The sequence below is a fragment of the Amphiprion ocellaris genome, chromosome 6, assembly GCF_022539595.1.
Source record: "Amphiprion ocellaris isolate individual 3 ecotype Okinawa chromosome 6, ASM2253959v1, whole genome shotgun sequence".
NCBI classification, from domain to species: domain Eukaryota; kingdom Metazoa; phylum Chordata; class Actinopteri; family Pomacentridae; genus Amphiprion; species Amphiprion ocellaris.
In genome coordinates this window covers 10,466,730-10,487,205 of record NC_072771.1, presented here as the reverse complement: position 1 = coordinate 10,487,205, position 20,476 = coordinate 10,466,730, and the positions used below count along the sequence as shown (strand labels likewise).

Genomic DNA, 20,476 nt, shown 5'->3' with positions numbered 1-20,476 from the left:
AACTCCTCCCACACCCGAGTTTTTGCTTCCGCGACTGCCGCAGCTGCCGCCCTTTTGGCCAACCGATACCCGTCGGCTGCTTCAGGAGACCCCCAGGCAAGCCAAGCCCCAAAGGCCTCCTTCTTCAGCCTGACGGCTTCCCTCACCACCGGTGTCCACCAGCGGGTTCTTGGGTTGCCGCCGCAACAGGCACCAGTGACCTTCAGACCACAGCTCATAACAGCCGCTTCTGCAATGGAGGATTTGAACATGGACCCGTCAGACTCCATGTCCCCAACCTCCCCAGAGAAACTCTGCCAGAGGTGGGAGTTGAAAACCCCACGGACAGGGTCCTCTGCCAGTTCACCCTCACTACACGTTTGGGTTTGCCAGGTCTGTCCGGCAGCCTTCCCCGCCACCGGATCCAACTCACCACCAGGTGGTGATCAGTTGACAGCTCTGCTCCTCTCTTCACCCGAGTGTCCAAGTCATATGGCCACAGGTCTGATGATACAACTATGAAGTCAATCATCAATCTCTGACCTAAGGTGCTCTGGTGCCAGGTACACTTATGAGCAACCTTATGCTCGAACATGGTGTTTGTTATGGCCAATCCATGACTAACACAGAAGTCCAATAACAAAATACCGCTCGGGTTCAGATCGGGCAGGCCGTTCCTCCCAATCCCCCCCCTCCAGGTTTCTCCGTCATTGCCCACATGAGTGTTGAAGTTCCCCAGGAGAACTATGGAGTCCCCAAGCAGTACCCCTTCCACGACACCACCCAGAGACTCCAAGAAGGCCGAGTAAAGGCCGAGTACTCCGAACTGCTGTTCAGTGCATAAGCACAAACAACAGTCAGAGTTTACCTCTCCGCAACACGAAGTCTCAGAGAGGTGACCCTCTCGTTCTCCGGGGAGAACTCCAACAAAGCGGTGCTCAGCCAGGGGCTCGTGAGTATCCCCACACCCACCCGGCGCCTCTCACCCTGGGCAACTCCGGAAAAGGAGAGAGTCCAACCCCTCCCCAGGTTTCTGGTTCCAGAACCCTCGCTGAGCATGGAGGTGAGCCCAACTATATCTAGCCGGTATCGCTCCACCTCCCGCACGAGCTTGGGTTCCTTCCCTGCCACTGAGTGACGTTCCATGTCCCCAAAGCTAGTCTATGCCACCCGGGGGTGGTGCGCCTAGACGCCCACTCCTGCCTACTGCCTGGTTGGCATAACACCCGACCCCGATTTCCTGCCTGGTGGGTGGTGGGCCGCCACCGCCATAAGGTGGCGATTCATCGGGGGGTATCTATATTCCAACACTTTCATTTAGGACCCAGCCAAGGTGTTTTTTGAGTAAAGAAATGTATTGCATACTATTGATAAGGCAAAAAAAGTTACATATTTTGAAATTCTCAAGATAATCGAGATTGGCTTGTTGTCCAACTCCTGTACTAAAAGCCTTCACTGACACACAATCATATGAAATAAGGGAAATCCCCAATACAATAAACAATGCTAAATCTAAACTGGCTATGGACCATAAAAGTCCATAGCCAGACCCATGTTTGATAAAAAATAAGATATTATTGATTAGATTGATTCTCCGAAGCTTCTAGCCTTCTGGGACTTCTGTTTAGCTTCTGTTATCAATTCAAACATACACTGATCAGTCACAACATTATGACCACTGACAGGTAAAGTGAATAACATCAATCATCTTGTTATAATGCAACGTTCTGCTGTGAAACCTTGAGTCCTGACATTAGTGTGGTGTTGACTTTAGTGTAGTGTCAGTGTGGAGTTGGATCAGTGTTCATTTTGGGTCGATGAACTCCCACAGAGTCTATGTGACCATTGAGTCTGCCCGGTTCTCATCAGAGTTTAGGTTTCGATTTGTCATCAGATCGGCCTCGCCTTCCCATTGGTTGAATACATACTTTTAGAAAGACTCATCGAAAAACCGCGGTCAGGTTCAGGTTATGCTGAACAGTCTCAAGCAAGCATAAGTTATGGCAACTGGACTAACCTCGTGTGAGTCGAAAACGTTTCACCTCTCATCCAAGAGGCTTCTTCAGTTCTGAAAGCCTGGTGGGGAGTACCAGATATTTATCCACCAGGAGGGTGGTGGCAAAAACAAGTGGACAAAGACCCGAAACCAACAGACTCGTTAGGTGTTAATGTGAGTCGTTAGCCTTTGATGGGCGGTCGTTACCCCTCCCAGCCCTCTAGGAGGGTGGTTGGGGGTCACCTGACTGCAAGTGGGACAGATGGCTGCACCTCCTTGGGAGGGCTCTAAGAACGGCGTTGTAAGTAGGAGACAAGTGGTGTCTGAGGCCCCCTCCTCTGTTCAAAGATGGCCGTTCTAGTTTGACATGAATGGCTTCTTTTACCCCTCTCTCAAACCATCTGTCCTCTCTGGCTAGAATGCGCACCTTGTGGTCATCAAAGGAGTGCCCCTTCTCCTTGAGGTGGAGGTGGACTGCTGAGTCCTGGCCTGTGGTCGTGGCCCTCCTGTGTTGTGCCATGCGCTTGTGTAATGGCTGCTTAGTCTCTCCAATGTACAGGTCAGAGCATTCCTCATTGCACTGCACTGCGTACACCACATTGCTCTGTTTCTCCCTTGGAATTTTGTCCTTGGGATGGACCAGCTTTTGCCTCAGAGTGTTGCTGGGCTTGAAGTGTACTGGGATCTGGTGGGTGTTAAAGATCCTCCTGAGTTTCTCTGAAATTCCTGCCACATAGGGGATGACAATGTTGTTTCTCTTTTTGTGGTCCTCGTCTTTCTTATCCTCCCTGCGCTTTTTTGCTGTTTTGATAAAAGCCCAGTTTGGATAGCCACAAGTTTGAAGAGCAGAGTGAATATGTTTGTGTTCCCTTCTTTTTCCATCCGCTTCTGATGGGATGTTCTGTGCTCTGTGCTTTAAGGTACGGATCACCCCCAACTTGTGTTCTAGTGGGTGGTGTGAATCAAACAGGAGGTACTGGTCTGTGTGAGTGGGTTTTCTGTAGACCTCAATGTTGAGTTCCCCATTGGTTTCAATGCGTACCACGCAATCTAGAAACGCCAGACAGTTGTCTTGGACATCCTCTCTTGTGAACTTGATGTTTTTATCCACCGAGTTGAGGTGTTCTGTGAAAGGTTCGACCTCACCCTTCCTGATGGTGACCCATGTGTCATCCGCATATCTGAACCAGTGCCTCGGGGAGTGGCCACTGAATGTTCTCAGTGCCACAATCTCCATTTCTTCCATGTACAGGTTAGCTACAATGGGGGATACAGGGGATCCCATGGCACAGCCGTGTTTTTGCCTGTAGAAACCATTGTTGTACTGGAAATAAGTGGTGCTGAGGCAAAGGTTAAGGAGGTCACACACCTGTTCGGGGGAGAGGTTGGTCCTCTCAGACAGAGAGTTGTCAAGCAACAGTTTTCTCTTTACTGTCTGTATTGCATCTCCAGTGGGAATGCAAGTAAAAAGCGAAGTCACGTCATATGAAACCATAGTTTCCTCAGGGTCTAAGCTGATTTTTCTGACCTTGTTTGTAAAGTCCATCGAGTTCCTTATGTGGTGGGGGGTGTCCCCCACCAATGGGGAAAGGATGGTGGCAAGATACTTAGCAATGTTGTATGTCACAGAGTTGATGCTGCTTACAATTGGTCTCAGAGGGGCGCCCTCTTTGTGAATTTTTGGCAGCCCGTATGCAAGGGATAGCATCGCCTGGATAGAGTTTGTAGTGCAGGGCCCGGTCGATGATCTGACCTTTCTCCAGTTTTTGCAGGCAGTTAACCACTTTGAGTTTGTAGGTGTTGGTGGGGTCTCGTTTTAGGGTCTCATAAGTTGCTGAGTCACATAGGAGGCTGCTGACCTTTGAGTGATAGTCAGCTGTGTTAAGGATAACAGTACATCTCCCCTTATCTGCAGGTAGGATTGTGATGTTGGGATCCTTCTGCAGAGTTATCAGTGCCCGTTTCTCCTGTGCGGAGATGTTGGACGGGGGTAACTTGGCACTGCAGAGTGCTGCCGACACCTTAAGCCTGATCTGTTCCGCCTCTGTCTCTGACAACCTATTGTTCCTAATGGCCGATTCTGTGGCCGTCACCAAGTCCACCACCGGTAACTCATCTGGTGTGACTGCAAAGTTCAGTCCTTTGGCAAGGACCCCCCGCTCGGCTGGAGTGAGCTCTCTGTCTGACAAATTCTTAACCCATTTGTCATAGGTGTCCAGTTCCGCTGTTTTGCTCTGTGTGACCGCCTGGGAAGGACTGCCGCCAGTCCTTCCTTCAGAGCTCTGTATTTTGGCCCATTCTTGTTCCCCCCTGGAACTATAGAACCGGGACTCAAGGTTCTGAAATTTCCGTGTTTGCCTTTCTTTGCCCTTAGCATGCTGCGCCATCTGTGCTGTCTCTGTGTGTTTGGAAACGGCTTCCCAAACATGCCCAGGAAGGACTGCCTCCTTTGAGAGAGGGGTAAAAGAAGCCATTCATGTCAAACTAGAACGGCCATCTTTGAACAGAGGAGGGGGCCTCAGACACCACTTGTCTCCCACTTACAACGCCGTTCTTAGAGCCCTCCCAAGGAGGTGCAGCCATCTGTCCCACTTGCAGTCAGGTGACCCCCAACCACCCTCCTAGAGGGCTGGGAGGGGTAACGACCGCCCATCAAAGGCTAACGACTCACATTAACACCTAACGAGTCTGTTGGTTTCGGGTCTTTGTCCACTTGTTTTTGCCACCACCCTCCTGGTGGATAAATATCTGGTACTCCCCACCAGGCTTTCAGAACTGAAGAAGCCTCTTGGATGAGAGGTGAAACGTTTTCGACTCACACGAGGTTAGTCCAGTTGCCATAACTTATGCTTGCTTGAGACTTATCATGACCTGGATGACTGAGAACATCCACAGAGTTATGCTGAACACCACACGTCGAAGGTTCTTCAGCAAGTTTCATCAACTGCAAAGGATTCAGGTAAGAAATGTACAAGTGAATAACGCAGAATATAGAACTTTGTCGTAAACTACAAAAGCTAATGTTAGTAAGAAACCGAAGGCGGTGCCTCAGGCATTTTTGCCACTTTTGTCTAGTTGACAAAGAGACCTCACAGACAGTTTTCAGTGATGATGATCCACGAGTAACACTGCGCAATAAAGCACTGCATGCTCAGCACTGCAATGACCTCATGGCAAATCCTACACTGCAGTCAACATTTGGAGTTAAGAGAACATGTTTACTCAATGATCTGCAGTACTTTCACGTTTCTGACAACTATGCGGTCGATATTATGCATGACATATTAGAAGGAGTGGGGAAATTTGAGCTGAAGTTGCTTTTTGGTTACCTCTCAGAGACCAACATCATATCCAAGAAAGATGTTTGTAACCGAATATACTCATACAATTATGGCTTTGTTGAGCGAAAAAATCGACCCACCAGAATCAACTTGGAGCAGTCTGGGAATGGAATTGGTCTCAATGCCATTCAGACATTTTGCTTAGTCCGGAATATGCCCTTGATCTTTGGAGATACTGTGCACGAAGGAAATGCACACTGGAGACTCTTGCTGCGTCTGTTGCAAATTCTGAACATCATATTTTCACCAATCATTACTGATGGCATGACAGTATGTCTGAAGCATCTCATTGTCGAACATCATAGACTTTTCAAAGAGCTTTACCCATATCGCAAAATGATCCCGAAACATCACTTTATGACTCGTTATCCCAGATCCATTCGAAAAATAGGTCCAATTCTTCATGTTTGGACAATGAGATTTGAGGCCAAACATAGGTTTTTCAAGAACACAATCAAAAATTTCAAGAATATAACAAAGTCATTAGCCCAAAAACATCAGCTGGCAATAGCATACCACTGGGAATCAAAGCCATTTAAAAGTATTAACTGTGGACCAGTAAAAAATGTTTTGCTCAATGATTTGCCAAATGGTGAGCTGATTGCAGAAGAACTGCAGGTTGGCTTGGACCGTGAAGTTCATGTGACTTCTTGGATCATTTGTTGTGGGACAGAGTATCGCCCAGGTCTTCCGGTTTGCTCAAACATAGAAGAGAATTTGCCTGTATTTAGTCAAATAAAAGATATTTTTGTATTTGAAGGAGAGTACTTTCTTCTGACAGAGGACTTTGAGACACTTAGTTTTGCAGAACACTTTCATTCTTTTCATGTGATACAGGGAAATGACGAAAATGTTTCCTTGCTGAAAGTTGATGAGTTGCACTTCTTTAAGCCATTTGATCTGCAGACAACTTATGGTTTTGACAGAGATGACCAATATGTTGTTCCTGTGCATGTGTTTGTTTGAAAAACTTAACCTACTTAACAGGTAGCCATTTTGATTTTGATCATCCTGTGTGGTGACTGTTATTATTATTTTTTTTTTTTATTGTTTTCTTTGCCCATTAGCCTCATTACTCTGATGGTTCTTTTGTATGGTAATCCACATTATCTTTTTGTTGTAATAGGATTTTTGGACTGTTGACTTTTGAAATATTTTTGCTTTCATGTCCAATATGAGGTCAGTTTATTTTGAATTCAGAAAAGAAGGATTATCTTCAGAGCTGAAAAAAAAATGAAACGAAGGCACTTTATATCTTATGATGGTTCAAATTCTTTATGGCTGACCTGCTAATTGCTTTAAATGTCTGTTATCTGCCTTGTTAACCCACTGATAAGCAGCAAGCAGGGATGGGTTGGTTCATTACATATCAGCATTTAAATAACAAACAGGTTATATTATTACTGTTAAAATCACATGTAAATAAAACATATTGTTTTCAACAATATGATGTGTAGACTGTTCATTCTTGAAGTGTAAAAGACTGGACAATGTGATTGTTGTGTGTTAAATGAAGTGTTTTACTAAGAATTTGTGACACTGTTTCAGTGCTTTCAAAGAGTAAATTTTCACTCCCCAAGTGTTAAATAATTACCTCTTTAAAAGCACTGAAACAGTGTCAAAAAGTACTAATTATGGAGTATATTTTCACTCCCCAAATGTTAAATAATCAGCTCTGCAAAGTGGTACTAAGACACTGACTTGGGAGTACATTTTTTACTCAGTAAGGGGTCTAGGTTTACACTGCAGGGCGTTGGAAAACATTGAAACAGAGTCAGAAGGTACAAATTTCAGATTACATATGTAATCTTTAAGTGTTCAAATGTAACTCTATATTTGGAGTATATATTTTACTCTTTTGACGGTGTTCAGTCAACACCGAAATCTTGGACCTATATATGCACCGAAATTGGTGTTAAATGTACACCTATAGAGTACAATATACACTGTGATTTTTGCTGTGTAGGCTAACGAGAGAAAACAAAGTGCAATCCAGGCAGTTTCATTCCGATTTGTCATTCCTCTTCAGGAAGTTTGACACACATCCACACTAGGCTGTGAGCCATGTGATTTTGTGGTAAGAATAAATACCTGAGACTCCCTACCAGTGAATTAGAATGAAATAACTTCTTGGATAAGAACTGAAAAATCTTCTACTGAAGCATTTACAGAACTCCTAGATTTTAATAGCTAACTGTGAAAAGGACCCTGTTATTCTCATGCCTTATCATTAGTTTGTGTGTAGTAGCTAAGCTGTAGACTATTGAATAGCTCTGGCTATTGAATTCTATTGTCTTTAGTAAGTTTTAATTTTTTTCTTTGTTTTGGTTGATTTGTAAGAACCAGAAAGACACACCCGCAATGGACTGCACATGTACAGTAAATTGATCAACTGTCAACTGGCCAGTAATTTTTCAGTAGCATAGCATCAATATTTAAAAATCCCATATGAAGCATGGGTAAGCATTTTAATATTAGAGGGTAAGGATGCTAAAATTCGTTTTTTGAACAGTCTTTGAAGAACTGCTTTAGAATTCTTTAGATGAGAGTTTTAATGAAACCTTTAGTTTTAAAAAGAACCCTTGGTAAATCCTTCGAGGGTGGTTTGGAAGAATACCTCATCCCTTAATGAAGAAGTCTTTTTTTTTTCTAAAACTGTAGCTGTATCTGTGAGGATACAGCTCATAATCATTGATTGCAATAACTTGTCCAAAAATCTGCATGGGGAAATCACAAAAAGAAAAAAGATTCTCAGTTTGACTAGAATCCTGCATCATTGTTATGCATTTACAATATATATGGGTGCAATATTTGGAAGCCCACATATTCTTTTTATCTCTGTATAATTCATGGAATAAAGTTGTTTAGCTCGCAATCTTCATCCTTCCACCTTTTTAATTAGGCTAATGGAGGCGACATATATTGCCTTGATCCCTCTCACTGTGGTTTTCACAACAAACTGACAACCAGTCTAAGTAAAAAAGCCATCCCACATTTCTTTTTTCTCCTTTCTTTCCCCTCCATCTGTCTTTCCATTTTGTGATGTTTGAATAAGCACAAAGATAGAAAAAGCAAACATCTATCACACTGGCAGTTTGCTGCTCAACTTCACAAATCTCACACCCTGCTTGACTGATGTGTAACCTCTGAGTGGCTGAGCTCTTGACCTGTGAGGAGAAGGCTTATATCTTCCTACTACTAATCTGGTGAGTCGGCTTCTAGCCAGAACAAGGGCAGCAGGCCAATTCAAAACTCCTGTAACAAATCAGATGGCACCCAGCCAAGTGTCATAAGAAACAGACAGGTAATAACAATTCACTTACCCCCTATGTAAGAATCACTTCTCCCACAATGCACCTGTCACAAATCCCTCGCTAAGCTGAAGCCATTTCTTCCTACTGTCTGACAGAGTAATTGCATGTTAAATTTTTTTTTGCACACTGCTTTTGGGGAGATTGTGTTGAATAATGCTGGCAAAGTTTACCCCACCCCCCATGAAATCAGATCAAGGTAAAAAAAAAAAAAAAAAAATGAGCTCATCCACATTTAAAGGACACCATGAAAGTGGAAGGCTGTGCATTGCATTCAATTAAATATATTAAAATCTAAGAAATCCAACCTATTTGGTCTGTACTTTATTGCTGGATGAACAGTCAGGCAGAATCCTCTCAAGCTGACACATAATTCTTGAGACTGTTCTGGCTGCCTTTCTTTGATGAGGGTAAACTAAATGTAATTCTACATCTGGCATTCCTGCTTTATGTTTTGAAACAAAAAATTGGATTGTACTATTTTAATGATGTGAAAACAATGTTTGTGATCCATTAATATACAAATGACTCTTAATCAAAATGATATTAATGTCTCAATTAGAGTATATGCACTGTTTAGAGCTGTCATTTATGGAATCTAATTCATTATTTTGAATTTTAAACATTGGCTTGTTTGAAGAAAATGCTTTTTGAGAGCATAATTTATGTTACTATTACATTATGTATTTTCATATATATATTAGGATTTTTTATGGTTTGTTCATAAAAACAATTTTTAAAAAGCTGTTTAGCTGTTTGCCATAGCTATGGTGATTTCTACAAGATAACGCATGTCAGTTCATACTGTTAGTCAATCATTCCAACTAATTTTCAAAGAAATTAGCCTAAATCAATTAAAATACAGCAAGAGTGAAGCTTTTAGGGTCAATGCACGCCTTGTAACAGTTGCCCTCTTTTTCCCACTAGGCACCTTAGTCTTGGCCACACTGTTGTTTATTTTGACCCAGTCCCACATAGGCTACAACATACTGCTGTAGTTTGTGCAAATATTCACTGTGCAAAGAATGTGAATTCATCCACTGCTAGAAATAGTGCCTCATGCAACCACTATTTCCTCCTGTGGCCACCATTTTTTATTTTTTTATTTAGTTTTTTTTTTTTTTAGAAAATTACTGAACATTTTATAAATATTAAATAGGAACATGAGGACAACTAACATTTTTTTCTGGATCTTTTCATGAGAGTTTTTTTTTAAATCAGAAGCAAAATATACAACACTAACAGCTTCATACTTTACATCAGTTACAAAAATACCATATTTTACCATGTTATAGTGTTTTCAAATCTATAAATCAAGACATCCCAGCTGTGACAGACTTCAGTAAGCCACAACTTATACAGAGCATGTTGGACAAGATGCTTCATTTTATCATTACTTTAATGCACAAGCGTGCTTGCAATTTCAAGACAAAATCCAGAGGTCATTATTCTAATGTGTCAAATGCTGTCAGAGGTATTTCTCTCCAATCACTTCACCAGCTATGTCCATTTTGCTCTGCAGGCATACTGCAGCATTCTCTCTTGAACTTGGTTATATTAGACATGATACATCTCAGTCACTCCCACTTAGTTACTCGCCTCAAAGACTAATAACGATTCTTGGCCTCTATTATCATTTAAGAGAGATCAAAGAGCAAAATTAGTCCCATTTTTCCCCTTACAGTGAGACATGTGTTGACCTGGGAGAATACCCACCAGGCCTGCCAGAAATCATCAGGGAGGTAATGTTCAATTATGCACACCGTTTGTTGTATTCCACTGGGCCAAATTAGAGTGGAAGGTTAAGGCAAGACTGAGGGTATCCTTATCACTTTGGTATCACTGTCCTAAAAGGCATTGACCTCTCACTCAGATTATTACAAAGAAACATATTCAGCATCATAACTCATTTCAGCATGACATATTTCTATCTATATTAGCCTTTTCAGCTTCTAATAGCCACTTCCAAAGATGGCCACCTTACCATTATATGAATACACATATTTCTGGAACTAAAGCAAAAGCCTTTCTGAATTAACATTATTGACTGAGGTGCAATTACGTGCTTGTGTAATTGTTAATGGAAGGTTAATGTGAAAGTCTTAAGATAAGGTGTGGTGCTTAAAAGACATTTATTGATTTTTCAGCTTACTGGTTAATTTTAGAGATGGTTAGATATATGTTTCTCTTCACATTTTCATCAGTATACACCTTGCTGGCCACTAATGGCAAATTGTGTGCATTTGCCAGAGGTATGTGCTTTAATGTCAGTCTTAGTAGTTGGTATGATCATTTAGAAAAAACTATCAATGAATGCTTTTAATGATTTAAAACAGTTTTTTTTTTAAAAACTAGGGAAAGCAATAAAAATAAAAATTTGACTTCTGACATACTAAAGGCAAATAATTCCTATCCCAAAATGAATGATTCTTTACAAAAACTTCCAACAAAGATATGTGATTACTAATGTGTACACACACACACACACACACACACACACACACACACACACACGTATATATATATATATATATATATATATATATATATATATATATATATATATATATATATATATATATATATATATATATATATATATATATATATATACATATATATATGTGTGTGTGTGTGTGTGTGTGTGTGTGTGTGTGTGTGTGTGTCATATATGTCTACTATCCCAAAACAGTGTGGCATATATTATTATTATATATATTAGCCAACACATGCTTGCACTGTGTGTTTGATGTGTGGTCTGTGGGTAGTTTCCTTCTGGTTTATTCTCAGAAGCACTACACTCCAAGATGTCAGAGAATCCTGTCAAGTAGACCACTTCAGTTCCCTCTGACTTGAACTTTTTTTTTAAAATAAATTTTGTTACCACATAAATAGATTTAGCTCTTGTTTCATACTGGACAGCACAGTTTGATATGGTATTATTCCCATTTGGTATCATTCATTTGGCATCTATCCCAAATTTTTGTTGTGTATCATTGTATGCTGCCTTTCTTACCTTATGGTGCTGGATTATCAATTTTTATCTGGTTAATTTTAGATTGGTCTTGTCTGAATGGCATATGCACAATGTCACTGTTGTGTAGTTTTGCTACACAACATCTGAATTATTCCTATATTCATGTAATTTGAGTTTTAATATCATATCTCATGTTATATGTTCTCTTAATTCATCCACATGCCTTCACGTCTGCTCTTCTATTTTTCCTGCCCTCTATTTACAATCAGGGCATCACCATCTGAGCAAACCAATACAATTTAAGACTCATAATGTCAAGTTCAGTATAAATGAACCTTAAAATCAGATGGGAACCATGGACACTAGTGTCAAAGACAACCCCACATCACGCTCTGTTTTAATACTAAGTGACAAAGTGCACTGAGATATAAAATAAGAAATAGGCTATACAGGTCTCATCTTGATGAGATGCGGTAAGAGAAACAATAAATAGCACATGGTAGGCAAAGTTGTCATGAATGAGGTAAATTGGCTGCATGATACTAAGCAAAAAAAAAAAAAAAAAAAAGAACCTAGACAGAGTCCTTCAAGCACTGAGTCACTTTCAAAGGCACTTTGGTGAAGCTTCTCCTTTGAAAATCTCTTTCTTTCGTTTCACATCTGAGAGAATTGTTGTTGGTGTTACAGATGGCAAAAGGGTGAAAAAGGCATTGGAAAACCTTTCAGAATTACCTTGGCTGTCCAGGAGAGTTTCACCTTTTATTTTTGAGAAATGAAGTAAATCTCTAAGGCTCAAAAATTGATTTAGAGTGAGAGCATCATAGTGAGTTGAAATCTAATAGGTTTCTGAATGCTGCTTTGGGGTGAGAATTGATTGAGAGAGAATGAGATAACATTTTTCCAATTCAGGCAACTCTTATTGGAGAAAGAACTCCTTCAAGAAATCTTACATGATTATTGTGGTGCAAGGAATACAAACCTTAATGTTACACATCTTGTAGGTTGTACATTTGTACTTTGAAAACTGTGTGTATAAGATTCATTGATAATATCAAAAGAGCACCCACTACTGAGAGCATCTATTCTGAACCTAGAGCTAAGGTGGACAAAAAGCAGTGGCATCAATTCAGCAAGATTAAAAGAAAACCTACTGTACTATTGAGTGCATCAATTCTAGAGTACAAAAGAGGTAGGTAAGTGTCGAGATGAGGAGAGGGCTGGCTCTAGTCTCTACATAACCTCTAGCCCCCACACAAAGCAGTGGTTTGAACCTCTCAGAGCAGCCACATTCATACAGATAGGCTTGTCTGCATGCTAATTCCAGGGAGATACTATTTGAAGCACTAAAACCCTCAATGTCACATGCAAATCACGTCTCTATTTAATTCCACAGACACAAACTGTCAAATACTGCAGTGATCAGCTAGCAGGAAGAGTGACACCAGTTCTGATTAAAAAGAGTGTGGAGGAAAAGACATGGTGAGAAAAAAAAACTGTCACAATCCCAGCACAAATCCCTTTTCTGCTCTTTTAAAATGATGTATTTGATTAAAAAAGATTGCTCCTCATGTCTGATTTAGGTGTAGCAGACACACTTAAGTGATGGTCTTTGGCTCCTGCATCCATTCAACCACAATTTTACATTCTGGTGTCTTTCTTTGCTCTAAACAACATTTTTTAAAAATATAATCCTCACTTGCAAATGTTGGGAAGAGATACAATGTGGTCAAAATTGTGAGTCACAGTTTACTGGTATGCTTTCCCAACAACTTAACAAAAATTTTTCCCATAAGTTTGGGAAAATGGGAAAGGTAGGGCTGTGAAGAAATGCTCATTCGACAGTGTCTCAAGTGTACAAATTCCTTTCTTGCCAGTAAAATGGATTGAAAAATCTGCATTCTCCATGTAAATGTATATTTTCCAATATAGCCTGGACTATGCAGACAAACTTTTGGGTACATTATTGGATACGTTTTGCTTTTCTTTCTGTCAAAATACATCAGAACATGTATTTTATAGTGAGGAAAAGAAACACCGTATTTGTATTTTGTGAAAATACTAGGTGTTTATAGGCAGAGTAATATGATGCTGTTATTGAGCTGAGGTAAGGGAAAGTTTGAGGTGAATGATTGTTCATACTATGTGTTTAACTTTCAAACTATTGTAGACTCTTTACATTCAATCTCTCTCCTAATAAATTAGCCCGATAACCAGGCTAAACTGGTTTCACACCATATTTTCAGCATACTTGCAAGTTCCTTTAACTGCATTATTGTTTCCCTTACTTTTGTCCTTCCATTGTTACTTCGTCATATATAATCTAAATATTTATGATTTTTTTTGAAAACTATTGTTCAGCACAAATAATTTACGAGAATTAGAAGTTATATGGATACAATCAAATTAAACTAATTTCTAAATGACAGATTTTCCTCCTAAAGTTTGACTGAATAGAAATGATGATGACAATGGATATGTGTTTCCTGCTAAAAGATGCAATCTCCTCTTCTCCCGGCCGAGTACAATTCATGAGAAAACATATGAAGGGGTGGGACGCTATTAAAAAAATTTATCTAATTAATTACATTCTTCGTAATTAATCATTATTCATCACATTTTTGTCAAATAGTAATATTTGACACAATAAGTAATTTTTTTTCAATTCAAATAAATTTTGGTTGACAGTTGAATCAATGAATAGACATATACTTGTTTATAATTTAAAATTTATGAAATTAATAGAATTTTAAAATGAGACATATAGAAAAAAGCGATTTTGATTATTTAAAGCCTGGATTTAGTTAGGTTTTTCCACTGTATGGCACATAACCTAAGCATTAGTAATTCAAAGACCTTCAAAAAGTTGAAATCCATAGATTCATTCTGTTTTCATCGTTTCTGGGTCTGATAAATAAATGTTTATTTCATTTGTATTTATTGGCATTTTCCAACTATCTACTACATTCACAGATTACTGCAAACTCAAAATGCAATTGCAGCGATTATATTCAACATTTTAATACTTTGTAAATTCAAGCACTTTCAATGTCTTGAAAAGTGGTCTATTATGGGATGACTACACCGTTAGCCAGTAACAGGACTATCATAGCTAACGTTAGCTCTGGTGCTAGAAGCAGCATGTTTTGCATTGATGTGATATCGTCGGCTTGAAGTGCTGCTGTGATCAGAAAACTCTTTGTTGCACACTTTGCGCACAACCATGCTTTTATCCAAGCTTCTATCGGGAAGATTTTTAAAAGAAAACTTTCTGCCTAATAAGCTCAATACGGTCTCATCTTCCTTCACTGTTCACCAAACTTCCTTGTGTGCTGACCTCTCTCCTGTCCATCTTCTTCACGGCTGGTAAACAGACTTTATGTTCATTATCGCCACCTGGAGTGTGCTGGAGTGTGCATCAGTGTTACCGGTGTGCCAGAAATTAGGGAACTGAGAAAGGTGCGATTAAATGCATTATTTTTTTAAAGCGTTATTTTTTCTGTAATTAATTAATTGAAATTAATGCATTAAAGTCCCAGCCCTAATGTGAACATTACAATGAATAAATTCCTGAAATACAGTGGTGGAAAAAAGTTTTCAGACACCCGTAAAATTTCACACAATCTTAAAAATGGTCATGAAATATTTGTGGCAAAATCTTTTTTGTGTTTCAAAAAGTGTGGCTGCGTTAGACAGATACAAATACAAATTATATTTTTTGGTTTATTGTTTACAAGAAAAATTCTTGGCAGTTTCAACATGTCAGTTCTCAACATTGACAGTGTCAATCAACAAATAACAGAGCAACAAAACTGGCCAAAAAAATAAATAAACCATGACATCATCAAATTAATATTTAGTAGTCCTGCCATTAGCACACAGTAGAGCTCTAATCCTGGCTGGCATGTTTCCCAGAAGCCTTTCATACTGTTGGGGGGTAATCTTGTCCCATTCTTCGTCAATTACTGCTTTTAATTCTTCTAAATTTTTTTGGTTTATGCTTTGAAGTAGACCTTTTGATAATCCATCACAGATTTTCAACGGGGCTCGTGTCCAGGCATTGAGCTGACCACTCTGAGGCTGTGCTGCTGCAGCCAAGTTCTACTGGCCCTGGATGTGTGGCAAGAAGCATTATCTTGCTGAAACATCCAGTTTTGACCTCGATGGAACAGTGCATGTGCAGAAAGAAGCATGCCGGTTTCCAGAATGGCATAATACTTTAATGTGTCATCACAGACAATGTGATGACCAACACTAGCAGCACAAATCATGATACTGCCTCCAGCATGCTTGGCAATAGACTGTACATGCTGGAGATAATGTTTTGCCTGGCCTTCTGTGTACCCTCACATTAGTGGGAGGAAGATAAAGCTGGAAACTGGACTCATCTGATCACAGAATCTTCTTCCAGTTCCTTTCTGTCCACTTCTTGTGTGTGCTTGGACCCAACAACACTGGACTAACCTCTGTCTCTCATCAATCAGGGGCTCTTGACAGCCTTGTAGGACCTTAAGCCATGACCTAAAAGTCAGCCACGTTCAGCTCAGGTGGAACACTGGACACCAGTTTGGTTTGACCACTGCTGCTGAAGCTCCTGCAATGCCATTCGGCAGTTTTCCCTGCAAATACAGATCCTGTCTTGCTGAAGAAACCCTCTGATGCCCCGATCTTGGTTTGTCTTCCAAGCTGTTGGCTCATTTGTATTTCTGTATCCAACTGCTGAAGGACTGCATCTGCACTTCCTGGCTATCTGGTGGCAGCTGCTTCCTTCCTGGCTGAGAATCTGAATCTTCAGGCATGTTTCCTGCATTAGGTTCCTTGTTTTCGCCATTTTTGTCTCTGAAGAACTTTAAATGTGCTGGTTTTATATAGACATGAAGAACAGCAACAAAACTTGTGTCTTTTAATAAAATGCACGACCTTCATTAGTGTGATCACTGGTACCAAAATGACCCAATACTCAAAATGTCTCATCTGTTTTATGGAACTAATCAAGTTTAAGTTTTAAATGGCTTTTTTAGGATTTGCTTAGTATTTTGTCTGTGACTGTACTAAAAGAAATTACACTTGAAGACCTAAGAATGACTCTTAATACAATATTTCACAAATGCATGGTGTGCCTAAAAACTTTTTTCCACCACTGTATATGAATAAAATGTGATTATGGTTCTTCTGTTAATCAGACTTTCAAATTATACCTGACCTGTTACCATCTTCAAAGCAGTTTACAAAAGTACTTGCAACTAACAACAGGCTGCACAACTGTATCTATCTCATCACACGTCTCCATTTTACTGTCACTATTCATTTTAGATGTAGCTCGGCAAACTACACCAGCGGACACCAGATCTGTTGGAATCACTGAAAAATTTGGAACAAAAACAGTTAATACACACATCTTTTCCATTTGTAGTTTGGCAACACTGAGTCCACAATGGAATGCACAACCTCCAGGAAACTGCTCTATGCTTGCACTCTGAATTCAGACAAAAGCCTTTATCCTCTCAGCTGGACAGTGAAACCAGAGATGTGTAGCTCCAGATCCAGAGACACCTGCAGAGAAAACAAAACACAAACTACAGGAGAGAGAAATAACAAAGTCAGTGACATGTAATGATGGTATATGGAAGAGAGAAAGAGAAGAGTTGGGGAGAGGAGCTCAGTGCATAATGAGAATCCCCCAGCAGTCTAAACCCAATGCAGCATAACTAAGGGCTGGTTCATGTGAACCTTAGACAAATTCCAAAACTTTGTCTCTATTGTCATAAAATGTGTTTACCATACATCATCATGGAAGAAAAAACAATAATTTTGGTAACTGCTTAACAAGATCTTAATATTTCCAAAAGGTAGCTCACATGTTATGCCATACATGACTAAAATGAGACATCTAGAATGTTAAATCAGCATCTCTGACAAATTATAGTCAGATTTTTGGTTCACTGAAATATAGTATAACTTGAATATACTAACCATATTGGAAACGATTTGGAAATACGAATTGTACAGCATAACAGTTGTTTAACAGGGCCAGTGAGAAATAACTATTATTTTTGCCTTAATGATGCTATAAAACCAAACTTTAAAAAAATAAAATAGTAATGAAAAATGACAAGTAACACAAAGAAGAGCATTTTCAGGTAGGGAATGGGGAAAGAATAACAGCGAGACAGAGAGGGGTAAAAAAAACTTTAGAGGTGAAAACATAAAGAAAATCCACTTATTTCCTGGGAACAAGAAAAGGATCCTAAAGTCACGACAATCATAGCAAGTTCTCTGCAAACGACAAATCACAAGCACTCATTCATCCATTGCTTTGGTTACTGTCCTCTGGACAATATGGTCAATCCTTCTCTGTTATGTGCTGTCCCATGAATTTAGCACCATTGTGGGAAGAGAAGCAGAACCAATCAAACCCCAGCAACCAGCAATCAGCCTGGGACCCTTCAGCCAGGGCATCCTATGTACCTCTATACCCCACCTCCCAACACCACCCCATCCCCACCACCCTACCACCTATCCTCCCCCACCTCAACCCACGCACACACACACACACACACACACACACACACACACACACAAAAAAAAAAAAAAACAAGGGCACATGCCCTGTTAAATCAGCATTTGAAGACACTCAATAGCAGCCCCCACCCTTTGCAGTTGGACTATACAGGATGACAAAATGGTAGTGGGATGCAGCCATCACGGATCACGGACACCTTCCAGCGGATGCATTTAATTTTGGTTACTTGCACTTCAATGCACAATCAATTCCACCCTTTAATGCCGACACCTTGGTGCCATGAAATGCTCCCTTTCTCTCTCTCTCTCTCTGTCTCGCCCTCTATCTATCTATCTATCTATCTATCTATCTATCTATCTATCTATCTATCTATCTATCTATCTATCTATCTATCTATCTATCTATCTATCTATCTATCAGTCCTTCCAGGATTTCCAGGCATTTTTTGAGATTGTTGCGGCCAAAAATACCTGAATTCGCGGCACCTTTTCTAAAATATTGTGGTGTAAATTGCGATGTTTTAAGCTTATTTGTTGCAATGAAATTGCAGGAGACAGTGACAATTGCTAAAAAGTTCCATTTTTTCAGCTTTTAGAACATGTTTCAAAATTGTAGTTTACAATATTTATTCCGAAATTAATTCTTTAACGCTCCAACCCATTTACACAAAAGCTGGTATACCATGGTGGGAAATTAGCAGCAGCCAGATACTGGTTTAACATGAAGTAGTTGGTAGATTTAAGGCACAAAATGAAAATTTACTATTGAATGAATGACATTTGGACATATCTGTCAGTGGTTTAAAAAGTTAATTTCATTTCCTGGCACACATGCATTCACACACACGCGGTCACGGCTTGTCAGTTAACAAGAAAAGCATTCAGAGAGCACAGTACTGCACAAAGACTGTTCATTACCTGACCTTGCGCTGAGCACAGGTGTGTGTTATGCATGTGTACGTACCAAATCACGTGATGTAAATATGTAGCGTGGCGGCAGGAATTGATTGGACTCAGAAACACCCCCACAATTTACTCAGTTGTTCCTTGTATAATTTCCGATACGGTCACAGTGGTGGATTTATAGTGGGATTGCAGTGATGTGATCATCAGCAGGGCGCTGAAGCAGCTTTCACTTGTTGCCAAGTTTACCGTGCCGCTATCAGATGCCGTGCCGCTACCTCAATGGGAAATCCTTAACAAATCCGTGGATCCAGACTTTATGCCACATCACTGCCAAAATCGTACTACTTGGTCCTTGTGTCATTTCTGACCTTCCCTGAAAATTTCATCCAAATCCCTTAGTTAGCTTTTGAATAATGTTGCTAAGATGAATGATACACATATGACGATCATCACATAACTCCACCGCGTTCCTTTGCAGAGAAATGAATCTAACTTCCCTTCATTCTTTCAGTGCTCCAACAGGTCTGGATGCAACAGTTTCCATCACAGTGATTTGTCTGGTCTGTGGTCCGCTCGTTTCAGCCATTCTCCTAATATGTTTTGTGGTAGAAAAGTGTTGATCGATTTTTTATTTTTTTTTGTATTCCACCACAATATTGCACAGGTGTAAACAGTTTACTTCTGCTTTGGTGAAGAACACCAGAGAATTAATTGTTTTGCACAGTCTTCAGCAGTAGTTTTTGTTGGTAAATGAGAGACATTAGAATGGGACATGTCTGCATCTTCAAACCAAAAACAAGGAAGGGATTTCGGTGATGTACGTGCAATACAATTGCGTTGGGGACTGCAATGATTGGTGGAACTCATGGGAGGCTAGCCAAAATTACAGAAAAGTTGCGGTGATTGGACAACATTGCAAGGTCACACAGAATTCGCTGAGATTGGTTGAATTCGCATGAATTCACGCGATCGCAACATCGCAAATTCCTGGAGGGACTGATATATATATATATATATATATATATATATATATATATACTCTCAGAAACTTGTCTTTTGATTCTTTTGTGGCTCTGGATCTTCCAGACCTCTTCCTGTCAGAGTTTACCCCAGTTTCTGAGTGCTGTTTGATGGTGAAGAAAACTCACTGGCACCTTGACCTTCTTCATAATTTCTCTGTAGGAAAGAGTTACATTTTTAATTGATATCATGATCTGTCTCTCTTCTATTGTTAATTGCTTTCCCCTAACCATTTTTATAGCAACACACTACTTTCTGCAGTACAATATTTTCGAATAATGCTCTTGAGGGCATGGTGCCACGGTGTGCTCCAGCACCACTTATATGTAGACAGAGGGGGTGGTAAATAATCAAGAACAGTTGGGACACCTGTAGGATTTGGTAGCACCAACATTCAAATCTTGTTCAACCTCCATTGCTGCAGAAC

At 40.1% G+C, this 20,476-nt stretch overlaps 1 pseudogene; it reads right to left on the bottom strand.

Moving 5' to 3' along the window:
* Positions 1 to 1,965: 1,965 nt before the first annotated feature.
* On the bottom strand, positions 1,966 to 4,362 carry LOC111565137 (uncharacterized; annotated as a pseudogene).
* Positions 4,363 to 20,476: the final 16,114 nt, after the last annotated feature.